Genomic DNA, 21,209 nt, shown 5'->3' on the forward strand with positions numbered 1-21,209 from the left:
TTCCATGAATAGAATTATGATTTTAGCAGTTTGATTTCTCAGCTAATTGTCTTTTTTCCCCCATGTCAGGCCTTCTTCTAAAACTGGATAAAAATACCATGACAGAGTCATCAGCTTTATCGACTATGAATGTATAGAATGTTTTGTGAAAAATATATAAACCTACCTAAACAGATTCATGTTTGTTTGTTTGTTTATTGTTTTTGTTTTAAGCATTTACTACCTGACTAGTGGGGCTCAGTGGTTGAGCATTGACCTATGACCCAGGAGGTTATGGTTAGATTCCCAGTCAGGACACATGCCCGGCTTGCAGGCTCCATCCCCAGTAGGGGGCGTGCAGGAGGCGACCAATCAGTGATTCTCTCTCATCATTGATACTTCTATAACCGCTCCCTTCCTCTCTGAAATCAATAAAAATATATTTTAAAACACAAGAATTGTACAAACACATAAAAGTACCAAGTCTCAATACCAGCACCTACTGATATCCATTACATTACTGAAAAGCCAGATAGAGGAGGGAAAGTGTGAAATCATAATGTGCTATTTTCCCCTTTTTTCTCTAAAATAAAGAGAGTTGTTTATACATGAAAGAGAGAAATTAGCTACCAGAAAAATACTAGGCACATCTATATTCAGCACATAGTTTAAAAATAAAATCATTGTCTGTCCCCTTACAGAACAGGCCTGCTCATTCATCCTTGGGATAGATATGCCTGCAAAACCAACATGAAATCAAATCCCTGCAGATGGCTCATAAGTCAAAACAACAACAACAACAACAACTGTTTAACCCTTAGGGAAGCCTGCCCCTTGCTAAGCAACAATATGCAATATATAGAATGTCAAGTGTTCTCTTAGTTTTTTACAACAACAACAACAACAAACTGTTTAATCCTTTCACCGCAGCCCTTAGGGAAGCCTGCCCCTTGCTAAGCAACAATGTGCAATATATAGAATGTCAAGTGTTCTCTTAGTTTTTTAGAACGCCTTCGTTTTCCCTAATGGGTTTTCCCCCATATTTCTTGTCAATACTTCTGTGTCACTTTGTTACCACAGTATCTACATCTATAGAATTCTGTTGTAGTTTTTGTTTTAAGAAAAGAAAATATATGTTCAGTAGACTGAAACTATATATAGAAATCTTACCAAAATTGATTGTGCCTCAAAGTCATGTTTTAAAAGTCAGCCAGACAAATCTAAGCACCTTTTTACATTGCCCTTTCTAATGGATTTTCATAGAAAGGAGTTGCGTTTCAAGCAGGAATTAAAATGAAAGCAAAGCTTGGAGGCTTACCCATTGAACAGACGCAATAAATGCAGCTTTGGAGCTATCGCTGTCAGTTAGGATCTTTTCTGCTGAGTACCTGTGTGAGCCCATCCCCAGAGCGCTGGCGTGAAAGCGTTGTTGTTTTGTTGACGATAAATATTGTAAGAACTCTGAAAACAGAGGAACATGCCTATTATGAATCTATTCTTATATATTCCATTCTCTCTTGGTTTTCTTTCTACCTAAACTTTTTGAAGAGTAAAAATGATGAGAACATACTTAAAAGGGGACTTGTCTCTAGCACTATGACATTTTTTTTTATTTGTGGGTTGGTAACTGTCAAACCAAATCAGAAATTCTTGACTCTTTGTTACATTAAAGTGATTCCTGATAGTAACTCTTGGGAAGGACTTAGTTTTATTACTCTATAAACTGAAAGTTGTACTTTTTTCTGAATAATGTGAGATTATTTTTCTCCCTACCTCTAATGGATTTATTTTATATATAATCTACTCTCTATCCAGATTGATCTATATGCTAAGTGGCATTAGGTTATATGTGGACACTGATTTGGCTCTGAAAATATGCCATGCTCCTAACTTTAGTGAAAATATAAAATTCAAAAGTAACATGATATGTATAAGGTTGATTTATAATATTCATATTGATAGTCAATATAGCACTAGGCATTAAGTTGTATAATTCTTCTTTAATGGATATGATAATGTAATATTCTCTAACAATGTCTGACTAGGTTAGTATTATTTCTGTTTTCAAACTGAAAAATTATAGTATTAAAAGCACAATTAATTTTCCAGAAAATCAGTGTATAAACTACTCACACAACTTTAAAATTTCTATCTATCCAATGCTATATATACTAATACATATACGTACATTATGTTGTTATTTGGATGTATGCATTGCAAGATTTTTAAATACAAACATTAAATCATAAAATGTATCAATTATATTTATGACAATTTGAAATGATTCTGAACTATGTGTAGTCACCTCACCACTGTGCATATTGTTTTCTTTTTAGAAAAAAAGAATCTGGAAGAGAGAAAACAGAGACCAAAATACCCCTGAATTTCTAACAGAACAGTAAGTACTTTTATGACACAATAATTATACTAGCACTGCTATAAAATTAGAAGAGCTTCAAAATTCTTTTACAGAAATTGTCACCTTTGTATTTGCTAAGATAAGAAATGAACATACTAAGTAGGTGGAGCCTTCTATAACTCAATTTCAATTTGCTGTAGTAAACTGAAATCACTTATCCTATAATCCTCTTAGATAAGCAGCCAAGGTAATCCTTGTCTTACATCTTTGTGGCAGAAAATGTTTATGTTGGTTTCATCATATCTTTTGACTAGCATCATATCTTTTTTAAATTCTAAAGAAGAAAAAAGTAATAAAATTTAATCAGATGCCTCACATGTTCTGTATGTGATACAAAACTTATTTATTTTGAACAAACTTTGAAACAGAATCAATATGCTTGGGGGGTTTATAGGAATTAAATTAGAATTATAAAACACCATCTGCAGGCTTAAAATTTATAGCTTCATCTCATCAGTACACTTCTTCTCTATCTTCTCACAACTTTACTATGACATGTCTTTTCTAGTATAGCTATTATTTGATAGTAATAATTCTTTTTCTAAATATGATTCTACTGAACAAAATTAAATGCATTCTTTATATCATTTGTATGACAAAAATGGTAACATTATAATGATTTCCTAGATATAAACATTATAAATTTGAATATGTGAATATCAAATTAATTTTTTAAAGATAGAGATCCACTTTGACCCACTTTATATCACTTTTAATGCCATGATTGTTTTGACGAGTTTGCAAATGTAGTTCTCTAAAATTTAAAACAAACTTTAATGTGAATGTAGTGAATTAACAAAATGATAACTATATATAATAGAAAGGTGTGTGATATAAAAAAATTCATAAGTAATTTTTCTAGGATATCTACAACGTATATTATATAATAAAATTCTAGCTTTCAAAAAACTTTAATGTAAAGTCACATCTTAGTTGGAATGATTAAACATAATTAATCAAGATGATGATGCAATACATTTCACTTATTGTACTTATTCCAGAGGAGCAATGGGAGAAAGATGTTTCTTTACTTCCCTGAATATCATGTCCATCTTCACTTTCCACAAGCACTCTACCTTCACTTTGTGCTGTAGTTATGGGTAAATTTTTAAATCTGAGATTTATAAGATCCAAAACTTTCAAAAATTGTTCCTTAATTTGAAAATTAACTCTGAATATGTGAAATGCTGTTTTGAGGTGACAGAGCAGGTTATGAATAAGTTTACATAGTTCTGGATATAAGAAAGATAATTTAAGAATCAGATTTCCCTATCATGTAAAAAAAAAAAGAAAGAAAAGCAATCTCTGCCCATCTGAATAAATTGCAAGATATGAAATAAATGAGCAATTTTGACATTTTTTTTCAACATCTTACTGACCAGAGAGTTAACGTCTCTCAGCACCTAGCAATTGTCCCACAAAAACACTAGGCTCTCTTAAAGTTTTGCTTTTATGCATACAATTCAGTTTTTAAACATAATTTCAATTTTGTACATTACTCACTGTAAAAAGGTTAGATTTTTTTAAATGATAGAATGTTTAATCTCCTTATATAAGAGCCAGATATTATCTGTCTTACCCCTCCCAATTTCTTAGTCTCATAATTTCACTGTGAAAAGCCACCAGTGGCCATTTTTCTGATCTGACTTATTTGTTATTTGGTCCATTATTTAGGTATGATACATAAGTTATTTGATTTGAATTGTAATTTTCATAATCGCATTGAAATTTTATTTAGTATGGCAAACTCTGGAGGGAACTGATTCCAGTAATGAGATCTGCTCATTGGAATAATCCCAGAGAAAATAATGTACATGTCTTCAAGAAAGAAAGCATGCTTTTATTGGTGCATTTGTTGTTTGGGGCAGTTTTTTCTTTCAGGCTTTAATTGTCCTTAGTTTTTTTAAAATTTATCTTTCTTGTTGAAAGTATTACAGATGTCCCCCCCCCCCGATTTTTTTTGCCATTGACTCACTACATCCCACACCTGTCCTTCCCAGACCTTCTTTAATTTATCAACTACATACTAAATAACTCTAAGAAAAAAATGGCTCTTAATTCAAGCTCAAATAATAAAAAAGTATAATTTATTCTTTAAAAAAATATAAAATGTTTAGGAAGAGAAATACTCTGAATTAAAATGATACTGTCAAAACATAAGTATCTTAATGTATGTCTTGACCTTCAAAGAATTCATGAATTAGAGGTGTCAGAACATGGAATGAATCCTGATGTAAGGTGAGAACATTAGATAGTACAGTGACTAGTTCTCTTCCTCATCTGTAGACTATATACTTGTGTTGTAAGCCCATGAATAAGTGACTTTTTACTATTTGTATTTGAATCAAACTTATAACTGAAAGATTTTTATCATAGAAAGCCATAAAAATACTTATAATTTTTCCTCAAAGCCCCATAGATTTAAAATGATTTGGATAGTTGATTAAAATATTACTGAAGATCTTTGGAGCACATTGAATAAATTTCACAAAAAGATTTGTGCCTAAGAAAGTTAAGGAAAATAAGGAAAGGTAAGAAAAGAACCTTTGGAAATTGTATCTTGAAATACTTTTTCTCTTCAATTGCTGAACACTCAATGGTACTTTTAAGAACTCCATGGGTCCTCTCTCTATAGATTCTGAATACACTAGATAATAACAAAGAGGATAGATTTTAAAAACATTCAGAAGCTCAGTAGTGCTTCTTAGAAACTATTCATATTATCCTAGATTTTCTAAACCTCCTTAAATACTGCTGGGGGTTGTTGATTTTCTCACTCAAAGCATGACTATGATTAACCATCTCACTTTCCTGACACATCAGATAGAAAAAGAAGTATTCCGTAAGAAAGGACCTAATGGAAAGCAGATTTTAACTAGGAAAGTGTTTTGTGGTGCATTAGAGAATAGCTATTATTTGCAAATGCTCCTCGGAAATTTAATATAATCAAACCTTTATCTATTTGAAGTAACAAGTCCTTGTAATCAAAAAGTTTAGGTGTGTATATTTAATAGTAGCATAGAGCTAGGAAAACATTATCTAGTCTAATAGTCTCATTTTATAGGTATTACCTCCTTTAATATCCTTATTTATGGAGGTGATGCCATTGTAATAACCTGGCTATTACTTAACAGGAAAGGAGTGAAAGGGGAGACCAAATAACATACACATTCCATTCACTCTCCAAGTCTGCTCCCCCCTGATTGATGGGGGAAGGGACTTGACAGAAGAAGTTTAGACACATGCCCAGTAAGGTCTGAGTCACATGGGAAGGGGCCTACCTATCTACCTGTCAATCACACCTGAAAGCCACTCAGTGGCCAAAATGGGTGTGGCCACCGCAAGTGCATGAAACCTAAATATATAGACTTCCAAACAACAGAAGTTCTTGCTCTCTCTTCTCCCTCTTGGGACTCCTGTGGCAGGGGATGTGCTCCCCTGTGCCTACATGGCTCACGGCCATGTTGGACCCCACACATGCACTGGTGGACTTTAATTAGCTGACATACTGAATTACACCTGGATACAACATGGAATGGAAGCTCTGGGCTCTGGCCTCGTTTCTGCCTTGCTGAACTCCCAGCTGCCCCTCTTTCAGGACTGGCTTGGGGAAGTGGGACATTGGAAACTGAGAAATGTAACTCCATCCACATCCCATCCTCCCATGCGAGCCTTAGAAAATTCGTTTTCTGAAGATATCGCAAAAACCTCATTCCCACTGTGTCTGGGAAATCTAGCCCATCAGTTCCTCTGGCATTAGAGGGACAGATAAGTCATTTATGCTAGCTCTTAATAGCTAGTGGCAGATCAGGAGAAATCTGGCTTAAGTAACCAATCTCTATTTGTTCTGTCTGCCATATAAACTGAAAGTGCTTATATTAAAAATGGAGGATCTTGAATGGGTTCAAGAAGCCTCTTAAAATTCAAACTTCTTTCAACCAAAACTCCAATTAAGTTTTATATCAACTCTGCCTAATATCCACCTTATGTAGACATAGCTCATTAGGATGATGTTTATAGTAGAAAGAATTACTATATTACACACATAATATATAGAGAGAGAGTGAGTTAGGGAATCTGAGGCTTGGCTTTGTCCAACTTTCCTTCTGATAGGGAAGAGTCCAATAACATATGGAAAAGTGATAGCATTCAAGATCACATACCTATAAAAATACTGTATAATAACACATAATAATACATGCATATAATCTCTCAACAGCAACAGTTAAGCAATCTCTTTGATTCTCTATTTTCTTATCTGGATAATTAAAAATAATCTTCCCAATCTACTTCCCAAGACTCTCTCAGATCAAATTAGATATATAGGGATTACTGTGGTGATGTTTAATTATAAATTTTGGCTGTTGCATTGTTATATAAAAGCTTATATTATATTACTGTAAAAGGAACTTTTGTGTGAAATTTTGCCTTTACTGTTTTGGGAATCCAATGTATCATTTACAAAAGTGTGTTGCTGATTGATTTCTGTTTTAGTCAATAATGGTCATCCAGAAAAACAATTCATTTTCCTTGAATTATAATTTACCCTTTATTCTGATTAGCTTTCTTAAGCATAGGCCTAAAAGAGTACTTACATAAAAGGAAGAGAGTTAGGAAAGGAAAGGGTGACATTTATTGGGCTCCTAGTTTGTGTCAGATATTCTAGTAATCATAGGATTAAATTTAATTTAATTATCAAAAGAAGCCTTTCTATATTATTATGGTTTTATAGATGATTAAAATGAGAAAGCTTTAGAAAGTTAGCCTAATTAGAAAATAGCAGAGCTACTATGTGAACTCAGGTCTGTCTGATTACCCCTTCCTTTCCGAGTTATCCTTCTTAACTAAACACATTACAACTGCTGAAGGCAAGGCATATTTCATTTTCTTGTATGAATGATGGCATGATAGGAGGAAGTGGAAATAATGACTATGGCACTTTTTAAGACGTTATTTGTCAATGCAAAGTACATATATTACTTTTCTTTACTGCTTATCATCAATAAACATTTGATTGCATCATTTGTATTTGTCCTTCAGATGGTAAAATTAAATCATGATAGGAGAATTTAATTATTAAAGAAAGCTTTAATAATTAGATAGAAAAAAAGTAGAACCAAAATTAAAGCGTATGATAGCCAACATATAAAACTTCACCTACAGGGGAAAAAACATATTTATTTTGTTTGTAAAGTAAATAATAAAATGATTATCTTTTTTCTGGATTTATTACCTTTATCTTCTTTGGTACAACTTTGAAAATCTATTCCTATATATATTCTTCATTCTTTATTCAATAGTTGCTATTGATTACCTACTGTGTACATTGTCCCAGGTGTTGGTGATATAGGAGTGAATAAAGCACAGTTTCTGTCATCAAGTAGCTTATAAGTAATTACAAATATTAGGAGTGAAAGGGGAGACCAAATAATATAGGCATGCCATTCATATTAGAATATCCACTTTGTGAAGAGAATAGTACTATTTTGACTTACAGTAATAGACTATCTTTTTAAAAATATTCATCTGACTTATAGTCAGAATCACTTTGTTTTTATTTTCCAAATGATTGAGAATTTTGTCACTTTCTGTGAGAGACTTAGTGAGATGGGTTTCCCACAATTATTATCATCCATGATAAATAAAGCTATTTCATGACTTAGAGTATTTTTATAGCACTGAAGAAGGACCCTCTTTTAATCTTAGTTCTGGCTTTGGAAACTTTCTATATTCAAATTCCAGCTCCACTACTTATCAGAGCTACGGAACATAAGGCAATTTAGTGTACCTCTATATGTTTTAATTTCTTCATTGAATGATAGTAATAATCAAATTAATTAAAGATATGCAGTGATTTTCTTTATATAGCAGTATCATGTTGATAGTAGGTGCTATATTGAAGTTAGCTATTATAATTATGCGATAACATTTAGTCTATTACTTTTAGAAATAATAATCTTTATTTGGATGTTCTCATTGATATTTTTTTTACCTTGTTTTGAAAACTTTATCATCTTTCATGACTCAAATATAACTTGTATACTGATGGAAGCAATGGAGTGGAAATGCTTTAAATAAAAAATATTGTTTAAAAGAAATCATGTAAAGTCTAAAATTAATAACTTTAAAACAAATGACTTAGCTATCTGAACAATTAATGCTAATTTTGATATATACTAATGTTCTGATTTATTTATGTATTTGTCTTCACCAGAGCATTATTTAGGGTTGAATTACTCATTTTTATAGTGAAGATTGTTGGCAGTGGCTGAATAAGCTGTGTTCAGGTTCTATTTCAGCCATTTACTCATGGTGCCTCAATATCTCATCTATAAAAATGAAGATAATAAATCCTATGTAAAAATTTCACATGAGAATTCCAATACAGTTCACCCTTGAACAACACATGTTTGAACTGCATGGATCCACTTATACATGATTTTTTTTCAATAAAATACAGTTGGTTCTTCATATCCCTGAGTTTCACCTCCATGGATTTAACCAACTGCAGTTCAAAAACATGGATTTGAGGGGCTGACTGTATGCATTGTTCCAAGTTATTTTATATAAGGAACTTGAGCATCCATACGTTTTGGTATCTGTAGAAACCAGACCCCTGTAGATACTGAGGAACAACTTTAGTTAAGTTCTTGGGGAGTCAAAAGTTCTATGTGAATTTTCTACTCTGTGGGGCAGGTCAGTGCCCCTAACCTCATTGTACAAGGATCACCTCTTAATGTTTATTACAGAAGTTAATAAAATAGCATCAGCAAATAGTAATTCTATTTTTAAATTCACCATTAAAGATAACTCCTTTTCAATATTAAAGGGGCATTCTTTTAAAGTTATAAAACAAATATAAGTCTGTGAGGAATAAAAAAGAAGGAAAGTGTGAAGGAAGAAAAAAATGGAAGATGGTTAGAAATCTTGAATGCAAGATGAAATTTGGTTTTGATACAATAGAATGTAGGCATGCCCTAGGAGGAGTCCACTATGAGCTATCTCCTTGAAGGTCTCTTCCTCCTTAAAGCAAATACTTAAATTAGACAAGGTCAACAGTATGACTCTTTCAGAGAGGTTGAAAGTAGGACTTGACCAATCATCTATTGAAAGACACTTTGGTCATTTCTGTGTCTTGGCCAGTATAAATAATTCTGCAATAAAACATGGGGGTAATTATATTTTTCCAAATTAATGTTTTCAAAATTTTCAGGTAGATATCCTGAAGATGGGTTTCTGGGTCATATGGTAACTCTATTCTTAATTTTTTGAGGGACCTCTACAGTGGTTCTCAACCTTGGCTGCACATTAGAATCACCTGGGAATCTTTTTAAAATCCTGATTTCTGGGCCTCATCCTCCGGAACTTCTGTTTCTTTGTTACTAATGTTGTGGCCTCACCCCATAACAAAGAAACAGAAGTTCCGGAGGATGAGGCCCAGAAATCAGGATTTTAAAAAGATTCCCAGGTGATTCTAATGTGCAGCCAAGGTTGAGAACCACTGCTCTATAATGTTTTCCATTGTGGCTATACCAATTTACATTCCCACCAGCAGTGAATGAGGGTTCATTTTTCTCCACAGCCTCTCCAACACTTGTTATTGCTTGTCCTGATAATAGCCATTCTAACAGGTGTGAGGTGGTATCTCGTAGTGTTGATTTGCATTTCCCCAATAGCTAGTAAAGCTAAGCATCTTTTCATATACCTGTTGTCCATTTGTATGTCTTCTTGGGAGAAGTGACTATTCATTTCCTCTGATGATTGGTTAAAGATGTGGTACATATATACAATGGAATACTATTCAGCCACAAGAACAGATGAAATACTGCCATTTGCAACCAGATGGATGGATCTTAAGAATATCATGCTAAGCGAAATAAGTCAGACAAAAAGAGTTATAAACCAAATGATTTCACACATATGTAGGATATAAGACTAAAAGCAACAAGTGACCAAACAAACCAAACTCATAGGCACAGACAACAACAATATGGTGACTGCCAGAGGGAATGGGGTTGGGGCATAAATGGGGTTGGCCCCATAAATTAAGCTGAATCAGTATGCATTTTGTTGTGAAAGGGTACCAAAAAGGCCTTCTACCCAACCAGAAAAGTACTTCCTTTGGAGTCAAAATGGGGTTATTTTCTTCAGAGAAAATCAACCTAACAACATTGTAAACTAGTTTTCAAAAATAAATTACATCCAACACATGTTATTGCATGCATCATTTTATTTTTTTATTTTTTTTATTTTTTTAATATATTTTTATTGCTTTCAGAGAGGAAGGGAGAGGGAGAGAGAAACATCAAGGATGAGAGAAAACCATTGATTGGCTGCCTCCTGCACGCCCCTCACTGGGGATCAAGCCCACAACCCAGGCATGTGTCCCTGACCGGAATTGAACCCAGAACCCTTTGGTCTGCAGGCCGATGCTCTATCCACTGAGCAAAACCAGCCAGGGCTGCATGCATCATTTTAAAGGACAGCTTTATATCAGTCCATGACAAAATAATACTCTCTCCTTTAAAAAAAATTAAATAAAATTTGGTATGTGATATCTGAAATTAAAATCACAAAATTTTCTTAGCAAGGAAATCTCAAACAACAAAAAATTATTAATTTTGCTGTTCTTTCCCTCATGATAAATAATATTTTTTTTAATTTCTTCTCTTTTTTTAGTATTTCAGTGATTTTCTGTTGGTAAATTTCATATCTACCATTTTCATTTGGTTTTATTGTTTTAATTGTTCTTTTGTAAGTACTGTAAAAATACATTTATAATACTGAAGCAGAATATCAATACTAACATCACTCCCCATTTTAATGTCAAATCTTGTTCTGCCTTTAAAAATAAGCATATCCCAATCTTAGTAATAACTATTTCTGTGTCAGTAAAATATAATTTATGGTAAACACCATTTTTCTTCTTACCTCAAACTTTAATCCTTACATAAACTACAAACAATTTTCTTTCCTATTCTAAAATATGAGAAATCTGGTTCAGCATATGCTCCATTGTACATTTAAGCAATTTATGTTCCCTGTTCTATGGTTATTATAAATTGCTTCACCCTGCTATTGCTTTCAAAAGAATCCTGGCAAAGCCTATGAACTGGTACAAGATGTTGGAGAGTGAGGAAATAATGCCTCCAAGCAAATGATCGAACTGCATTGGTTTGCTAAGTCAATGACCCCCAAAGTGATATTGTATAAACTTTCAATAGTCTGATATGTATTTTGACAATAATTCTTAGCAGTATTTTTGTAAGTCGCTCAGGGTTTTTGCTTTATCCATTTTAGGTTTCAGTTTAGCATTGATACAATTTGCTCTGACATCTCCTGGGAACTTATTTTTTTATTAGATATGTAATATTTGAACTATGAAGGATTTAGTCTCGGATTTTCCTTTCCTCTTGGATTTTATTATTATCAGTGTTTCACAAATGGCAAAGTCAAATTTATCATTAAATGGAACAGCTGAAATAATGGAAAATATACAGGCAGCCCCCAACCTAGGGGAGAGTTGTGTTACAACATTCATCTTAATATGTTTTCTTTCCATTTCAGAATATGGATATTTACTCAGCATAGTTACACAAATAAACCCATAAAGACCCAGTCTAAGCTGAACCACAGTATTAACAGCACTGGGAATGGGGACGGGATGATGAGAGGGAGGCAGGAACAAAATGCTTCTCAATTTTTCCTGACACTCAGTCGACCCAGGCCAAAACTGGGAAAATAGGTAGAGCTGGCTTTCCATGCTGTTCCCTCTCTTCCTAACCTTTGCCTTTTCCTGCTGTGATTCTGCTTCTTATCTGATATTCTCAAGCTGCTGTCTCTTTAAAGTGGTTTTGGCTTCAAATTTCCTAAATCCACTTTTCTCTTGATCAAAATGCCTCAATGCAGCTGGCATGAGAAAACGTGTAGGAAAAAATGAACGGGGTCAGGTACTCACATCAGCCCTCTCTCCTGTCTGCTCCTCCACCCGCTATACACACATTCTTAACCCAAATAAGCAAATGACATCAGGGATGTCAGGCAGGTGAGGTCCTGTAGTGATGAACTAGGTAGTATGTGTGATGATACTGGGGCCAGGAACCCCAGGCCCCGGAGGCAGCATTCCTGCACTGCCTTTGAGGTATTATATCTCCTTCTAATCACCCACTTAGGAACCCAGAATTTATTTATTTTAACACCAACAAGTTTTCCCAGTGGTTCTTGTGAGGCTCATGATAGAAGCTGTGTCAATGAGGTGGAGTAGGCTACACTTATCAGCTTGTTTTCTCCTGTAATGTAACTTATTTAAAGTTCGTCACTAAATACTATTTATCTACATTTTAATTTTTATAGTTTTTAAATACCCAAATTATAAAAGCATGGATTCATGAAGTAAATACTTGTGTCCCCTCAATAGAAAGAAAATTATTTCATTTGTACCATTGTCTTAGTTCAGGCTGCTATAATGAACTGTCATAGGCTGGGTGGCTTATAAACAACAGACATCAATTCTCACAGTTCTGGAGACTAGACGCCTGTGCCCGGAGTGCCAGCCTGCTGTGTTCCGGTGGGGGCCCTCGTCCAGTGACAGGCCTCTCACTTTATCCTCACGTGGCAAAAAGAGGGCAGGAGGGCTCTCTGGGGTCCCTTTTTCTAAGGGCACTAACCCTAAGGGATCCAATCTCATGAACTAGTCACCCTGCAAAGCCCTACCTCCTAATAGCATCACCTTGAGTGATGGATATCAAGGCTATTTTGACCTTTTTAAAATTATGGTAAAATATATGTAACATAAAATTTACTGTTTTAACCATTTAAAGAGGTATCCGTACATGCTTACAGTTGTACAACCTCCAGAACTTTTTCATCCTCCCAAACTGAAACTCCATTGCCATTAAACACTAACTCCTCATTCCCTCTCCCCACAGCCCTGGAAACTACCATTCTACTTTCAGTCTACTTGAACACTTTAAGGTGCCTCATATAAGTGAAATGATACAGTATTTGTCCTTCTGTGTTTGACCTATTTTCTTAGCATGCTGTCTTTAAGGTTGCAGCGTGGGTGAGAATTCCCATCCTCTTTAAGGTTGAATAATATTCCATTGTATGTATATATTACAAGTTTACTTATCCATATATTCTGTAATTGATGGAATAATTTAGTTGTCTGAAGTAGAATCTTTTTGCAGTTCCCTAACAAAAGATGCAAATATAGAAATGCAATGACTTTGTGGCTTTGAGGACATGTCTCTTTTGATATCATAAACCCTAAAATTAATCCCAGAAAACTAGTTTTGTATACATGATCAGCAGAAGAAATATATGATTTTAAGGTAACTTATAGTTTCTAAGTCATAAATATGCCATATATTAATTGCTCAGGCTAGAATTAGCCAGTCTTTATTTATTACCTTATGTTTTTATACATTGAATGTTCCTTAGAAGATTTGCAGTATTCTTAAATTGGCAGTTCTCTAAAAATAAATAGAATAATAGAAGGTTGTTGTTGATTCAAAAGGCACAGAAGTGATAAATGGTGATGGAAAAAATTAAGGTAAAAAAATAAAGTTAGACCAAAAAAATAGAAATGCAAATTTATAGTTTTCAATTTTTCTACAACTACTATTTTACTTCTAATCTGTATATTATGAAATACTACTATTGAAGAATTACCAGATAAATCTTAAGAAATTATATATTTCTTCATGCTTCAACAAACATTATGTGCTTACTAATAATTGTATGGCTAGCATTTTTTAATACAAGATACACAAATACATATGTACATATCTGCATATCTCTTGTAATAGACCAGCATTATCTCTATATTACAGATGAAGAAGCTGAGGATCAGGAAGTGAGTTTCACAGTTAATAAGTGACTGAGTTGGAATTGGAGATAGGGACTTCTAGATGCAGGGCTGTTGCTCTCCACCACCTCACACTGCCCTCTACATGCTATGCAGGTTATTACATGCAGGACAAGACACTATCTCTCCCTTGAAGTAATTTACATTACAGTGGAATGGATGGGCATTCTAAACGTAATCCTATATAATAAAAGGGTAATATGCAAATTGGCCCTAAGGGCGGAACGACCCGGAATGACTGGTCACTATGACGTGCACTGACCATCAGTGTGCAGACACTCAATGCAGCAGCTGCCCCCTGGTGGTCAGTGTGCTCCCACAGGGGGAGCTCTGCTCAGCCACAAGCCAGGCTGACAATTGTGAGGGCAGCAGTAGTGGCAGCAGCACTAAGGATGTCCGAATGCAACTTAGGCCTGTTTTAACCATCAGGAGCCCCCAAGGGTTCCCAGGTTCCCAGAGGGATGTCTGACTGCCAGCTTATGCCTGCTCCTCTGGGCCTAAGCTGGCAGGTGGACATCCCCCAAGGGGTCCTGGACTGTGAGAGTGTGCAGGCCGGGCTGAGGAACCCCCCAGGTGCACGAATTTTCTAGTTATAATATAATAGCATGAGGATAAGAAGTACTTGGAAGCCAGCAATAGACATGGCTTAACACTGCCTGAAAAACTTTACAAAGAAAAGGACATTCCATTTTTACCTTTCATGACTTACTATCACACTGGTTTTCTACTTTGTGAATGAATTTACCTAAACACACAATACAGTTAGTTAGGGTTGAGGCTATAGTGAGATTATGAAGGTTAAGTAAAGTATTTGAAGTTTATTCTATCCAATGGAAAACCATTGTTTTAACCTGTTTGTTTGTTTTTTCTGTATTGTTGGGGTTTTGTGTGTGTGTGTATGTGTGTGTGTGTGTGTGTGTGTGTTTGCATGTGTGTGTTTGCTTAGTGTTCATTCTGTGGAACCCTTAGTAATAGAATAATAGTAACAAATTTAAAATAAATTTTGTTAGCTTGCATTAGTTTTTTAATGTGCTTGCATTATACAGAAGAGGGAAGATTTAAGTGTATGACTTTGCCTCTCGTTCAGAAGCATCACATCTTCTCAGGTGATGCTTCTCAATAGTGTGATTCATAATAACACTTGTTGTTATTTTCTTACCTCTTGGGCAGACACTAAAACCTGCTTGCCAAGCTCTATGTAGCTTTAAGTTACTGCAGTGAAGGAATTTCACAGCACTGTTATGCTTTTGGTTAATACAGTTGTGTGTGTTGCTTGGGAAAGACAATTCTGATAGTGTCCTATTGATTCAGATGTTTTCTGACAGTAGCTGTCTACCAGGTTTGCCTTCATTGACTTTTCAATGTTCTGTTACAAATAAGTTGCATGTACAATTTGATAGTGAAGGACATAGAAGGTTCCCCACTGTGCAGGAGGTTGGAGCAGCCCTGAGCTATGGGGCGGTGAGTGCTTATTATCATTCTGAAAATCACCCTCTTGTCCTGAGCTGTTGCCATAAAACACTTGTGTTTTCTCTGTGTATTTTTTTCTCCACATTTTATTCTTCCACACATTCCAATGTACCTCTTATTTTTTAAAGGTGTAAAGTTTATTCTTAGAAAATCCCCAGGCTGACTAACACTTGAAATATAAAGACAAAGGTGTTTTCTTTATACATCTGGAATCCAAGATAACCCAAATTGCAAGTACTTGTTTTGTTAGTGCAATTTAAAAGAAATCTTATTTGTTTGATTTTTCTAAAATTGTGGATGATTAGCAATGTCTGTTATCATCATAATAAAATAAACTATCATTTATTGAATGCCTACCATTTGCCACACTCTGTGCATAGCAATTTTCAGGTTATCTATAATTTTGACAACTCTACAAGGTAGGTATCATACCCTATTTTACAGATGAGGGAACTAACACTCTGAAAGGTTAAGTCACTTGCCCCCATAATAATTATTTTTATCTTTTTAATCATGTTTGACTTGTAGTTATCTAAACTGATAGTAGCATTGTTTGGATTTGCAGAGTACATCATAGTTTGCATAGCACTTTCTCATGTGGTGCTTCTTTTAACCTCACAAAACCAGTATCTATATTTTTGCATCCGTTTTCTCTTATGAGACCATCATATGGATCTAAATTCATAAATCGATTATGGATTTCCCTGTGCTGAAACATTTCCCTTTGTTAATTTAGCATTATTTGTATAATGGCTTTATTTTTACCACTACTAATTTATGTGCATATGTTATGAGGGGAGAAGGCAGCTGGAGTACTTGACTATTGATGCCCTTGAACAATTTTGGGGATTATGCTTACCTAGGCAATAGGTACCTAAAGCAGAAGCATAATCATGTTTTGGGGCCAAACTTCTATGCCCCAGAAAACTATGTAGAAAATACAGCATAACTGCTATTTCCTGCTATCTCCTCCCAGGATCCCACCCACAGCATCCTTGCCTTTTAAAGGCATTTTAGTCTGTGCAGTTTATTCCCATATCTCCATATAAACCAAAGCATCCTATTCTTCAATATATATGAATAAACATGGGGGAGAGGGGAGGAAAAAGACAAAAAGAGAAGAAAGGACACCTACAGTATTACACAGAGGTAAGATAATATAAAAATGGGTAGTAAGTATATTTCTGTCTCATTGGTTCCAACACTCAATGACATTACATTTTCTGAAATAATTTATGGATGGAAGTACCAATTGGGTAATGGGAACAACAAATGAAAAAGGTGGAAGAACAAGTACAGAAAAAAATTAAAACAGATAAAAGTCACATGTATGCCACCCTCCAACTCCCATGGGGACATAAAACCAACCTATTCACCATTCCAGAAAGTACCATGTTCTTTCACACACCAGAGCTTTGGTTCAAGAGTTTGATCCCACTTTTCCCAACCTAACCTCATCCTTGGCTGAGTTCGTTTCTTTCTCGCTTCTATATTCCCAGAGCATCTAGGACATACCTGTACTGTAGCACCCATCTGATCTGCTGGATATAAGCAAAGTCAGCCAGCAGTTGGGTAGCCTAGCCATCCCCTCACACCCATCAATCCAGAGAACACTTCCAGCACAATGCCTAGCACACAGTAGATAATTCTATTCAGTCATTCAACAGTACCAGGCCCTGTGCTAGTGTGCTGAGGGCTAGACTCAGAGAATATTTGAAGAAGAAAAGGAACAAAAAAAGTAAGGAATAAAGGAGTGAAAGAGCCATAAAGAGACAAAGGGAGGGAAGAGCAAGTTAGAAAAGAAGGAAGGCAGGCCAAAAATAAGTAAAAATATGACTTAATCTATCATATAGTATCCTATATAATAAAAGCCTAATATGCTAAGTGTCTGGTCATCCAGTGAGCTGTTCAACCAATCAAAGCGTAAAATGCTAATGATATGCTAAGGCTGCTCAATCACTCACTATGACGTGCACTGACCACCAGGGGGCAGACATTTCAACTGGTAGGTTAGCTTGCTGCTGGGGTCCAGCTGATTGGGACTGAGTGAGATGGGCCATGCATGCCTTGGAGCCCTCCTGCGGTCCCTCCCCAGCTGGCCAACCTCCCGTGTCCCTCCCTGGCCCCAATCGTGCACCAGTGGGGTCCCTTGCCCTGGCCTGCACCCTCTCTCAACCTGGGACCCCTTGGGGGATGTCAGAGATCACGTTTTGGCCCAATCCTGCAGGCCAGGCTGAGAGAACCCACTGGTGCACAAATCCATGCACCAGGCTTCTAGTTTCATATGAAACCATTATTTTCTTTTAGCAAAGAAATATATTTGAAAATAATAAATATTTTAGAGTACTTTAGAACTCACAATGGATATGATGGAAATGAGTTTTATATAAGACTAGAAATCTGATCTTAGATATTTTTATTCACATTAATTTGGAAGGTATTTTTCTTATTAAAACATTTCCATGCTTACATATATGAGAAGACAAGATCTTTTATATGTTTTTGTAATGTAACAAATGAAGTGGGAAGGCAAAAGAATTTTATCTGTCAATCTACAAATTTGTACATTAAAATATTCCTAATTAATGCAAAATTCACCATACACATGTTAGTATGTGAGTGTGTGTGTTTCTGTGTTTTCTCACGGGTCTCAGTGGGAGGGATTATGCTAATTTGTACCAGTGCTCCTAATTGGAACTAACCACTCCCCCATGTAAACACCATATGCCATTCATTCTCCTGCTAGGCATTCCTTAGTTTCTCTTTTTTTTACTCTCACCCCTGCCTTCATCCATCCTAAGAAAACCCCTGATTTTTCTATCACTTCTAGAGCTTTCAGGGGTTTCCTGCCGCCCTTCTACTGCTCTTCATGCATTGCAAATGGGAACCCACGTGTAGAGTGTGTATCAGAGGAGGCTGCTCTTGTTTTGCTAATGATTGAGTCTTGTTTTCAATTATTGCCATACCTATGGCAAGATTTTTTCTTACCCATTATGATTTATCATCTACAATACTTTGTTAAAGAGCATTGCACTCAGAAGTTATGTAATCAAGAGGCAATCAAGTGTAATATGAAGAATTGATCTGAAGTCCTTGCACTTGAGGGCCATACAAAGTCTCTTGTTTCGGGGAAATAAGGATGAAAATTAACAATAAACAAAACCCAGAAGTTCCCTAGGCTCCAGAATCTCAACAGAAAATAACATCAACAGTTAGTGAAAGTGTAGGTATTAACATAGAAAAACAGATCTTGTGCAAATATTAAAATTAGCACCTAGGGCTTTTGTATAGATAATTTTTTATTATAAACAATAAAATATGTTGTATCTTAAATGCAAACATATCAAATACAGCTTCTATTTTATGTTTCTTCTATCTCTTTGCTACTGAAAAACAAATATCCCAGTAACAATAATTAGCAGTCACTAAAGGCAAGAAGATTACAAATAATAATAATAATTAATAAACAGTCTTGAGAAATAAAATCAAGGATGATTTAAAATATTTATTTTACCCTTGAACAATGTAAGGGTTATAAGCACTGAGACTGACACACACACACCCCCTTCACCATGCAGTAAAAAAATCCACATATAATTTTTGACTCCCTAAAAGCTTAACTACCAATAGCCTACTATTGACTGGAAGCCTTACCAATAACATAAACATCTATTAACCCACATTTTGTATATGTATTATATATTGAATTCTTACAATTAAGTAAGCTAGTGAGAAAAATGTTAAGAAAATCATGAGAAAATACATTTACAGTACTATGCTAATATGTATCACTACCATAAGTTTATATCATCTGTTTACAAGATGAATCATCTGTCAATACTAACATGGATATTGTTTTCTGTGATATAAAACACTGTATATATTATGCATATTACTAATATATTGTGAAAAAAATCACATTTATTTACACATGTAATGAATCATGCATTGTTAATGAAGAAGCAGCAATATGATTGTGTGTAAATTACTGTCATTATTATGATTGCTTCATGGTAGTAAGGAGATCTCCAAAAAGTTTCCAATATTCTTATTGAAAAAAATGCAGATATAAGTGGACCCATGCAGTTCAATTCTGTGTTGTTCAAGGTTCAGCTGTAGTATCTTAATTCATCATAATTACTTCCCAGATTCTGAATCAAATCTGACCAAATATTATCTGTTGAAATCTATATGACAGTCCAAATTAAATAAGAAAAGAACATTTGTTAGTCTTTGTGTGTTTATATGCATAGAAGGTGTTGTGTGAATTGGTTTGAACTTTCCTTCTTTTCATTATCTTACAGTTTAATTGACAATATGCATAAAATTGAAAAAATAAGATATGGAAAGAGGAAAAGTTAGTGCTCTAGATAAAGGGTTTCAAAAATTACAAAAGAACAAATTAATTATTCACAAGATAGCAAAAGAGATATTCAACAAAAATTAATTGGATAAGGGAACTGAAGGAAAAGACCACATACATACTCACCCACAGGCATGTACACATCACCCACACATGTGATGTACAGAGCTCAAACATACACACACAAAAGTTATGCACAGACTCTACCACACACATATCATATATACATACAAAGGCACACATAACACATTTGCTCATACAATCCCAAACACACAGACACATCAAAGTTATGCTGCCAACTTAATTAACTAAGGATACAGAATTTTATCAGAAGTGAGGTAACCTCTTCATCATTTTAGAGAGCCCAATTAGTAAATCAAAGGTCATTTCTGGCCTGGATTTTTTTTGCAACTACAACCCAAATTAATAAGAACAAAACCCAAAGCATGGCAGGAGGTCTGGGATGACATCTACTCCTGCCTGCCTCTTGCAGGTTTGCCGTGTGGGTGTGTAGCTTCTCTTCATCACCAGTGTCACAGATGGGGCTCACAGCTGCCAATGACTGGACAAGCTACCAGGCTTGTAAAGTTCAGTTATTTTTGCAACAGTGCATTTTTATATATGTGTACAGTAGCATTCTAGATAATCATAACTTTATAACCTATGTATTTCCCATTAAAGTATGTGTCACATCTTTTCATTCTCAAACCAAACTCAGTGGCATTTAGGCTACGTTCATCTAGGGAGAGAGCAGAGTCAGTGCTCAGGAGCTGTGGGCAACACTGCATTTCCATGCATTAAATATCATGAATTATACTTAGTCTAATACTGAATTTACACAGTGGGAATAATAACCCTTGCCTGATGAAGTATAAATGAAATAATGTTTGTAACACCGCTAATACATGGTACATACAAGATGTTCAAAAAATGTAATGGAGCCTGGCCAGCATTGCTCAGTGGTTGCTCTGTGTGTGAACCAGGAGGTCATGGATCCATTCCTGGTCAGGGCACATGCCTGGGTTTCAGGCTTGATCCCCAGTGTGGGGCATGCAGGCAGCAGCCAATCAATGATTCTCTGTCATCATTAATGTTTCTATCTGTCTCTC

General features: G+C 35.1%; 1 protein-coding gene across 4 annotated transcripts in view; it reads left to right on the forward strand.

Moving 5' to 3' along the window:
- Nucleotides 1–21,209, forward strand: part of SYT1 (synaptotagmin I) — a 547,809-nt gene that overhangs the window by 179,844 nt on the left and 346,756 nt on the right. For 3 of the 4 annotated variants that reach the window (XM_005884147.2, XM_014531662.1, XM_005884148.2), the window contains exon 3: nt 2,316–2,377. The exons of the other annotated variant lie outside the window; for it this stretch is intronic. The gene's annotated coding sequence lies outside the window, so the exon portion shown is untranslated. The remainder of the gene's footprint in view (nt 1–2,315; nt 2,378–21,209) is intronic. 4 annotated transcript variants of the gene reach the window in all.

Source organism: Myotis brandtii, unplaced genomic scaffold (genome assembly GCF_000412655.1).
Source record: "Myotis brandtii unplaced genomic scaffold, ASM41265v1 scaffold82, whole genome shotgun sequence".
Lineage (NCBI taxonomy): Eukaryota > Metazoa > Chordata > Mammalia > Chiroptera > Vespertilionidae > Myotis > Myotis brandtii.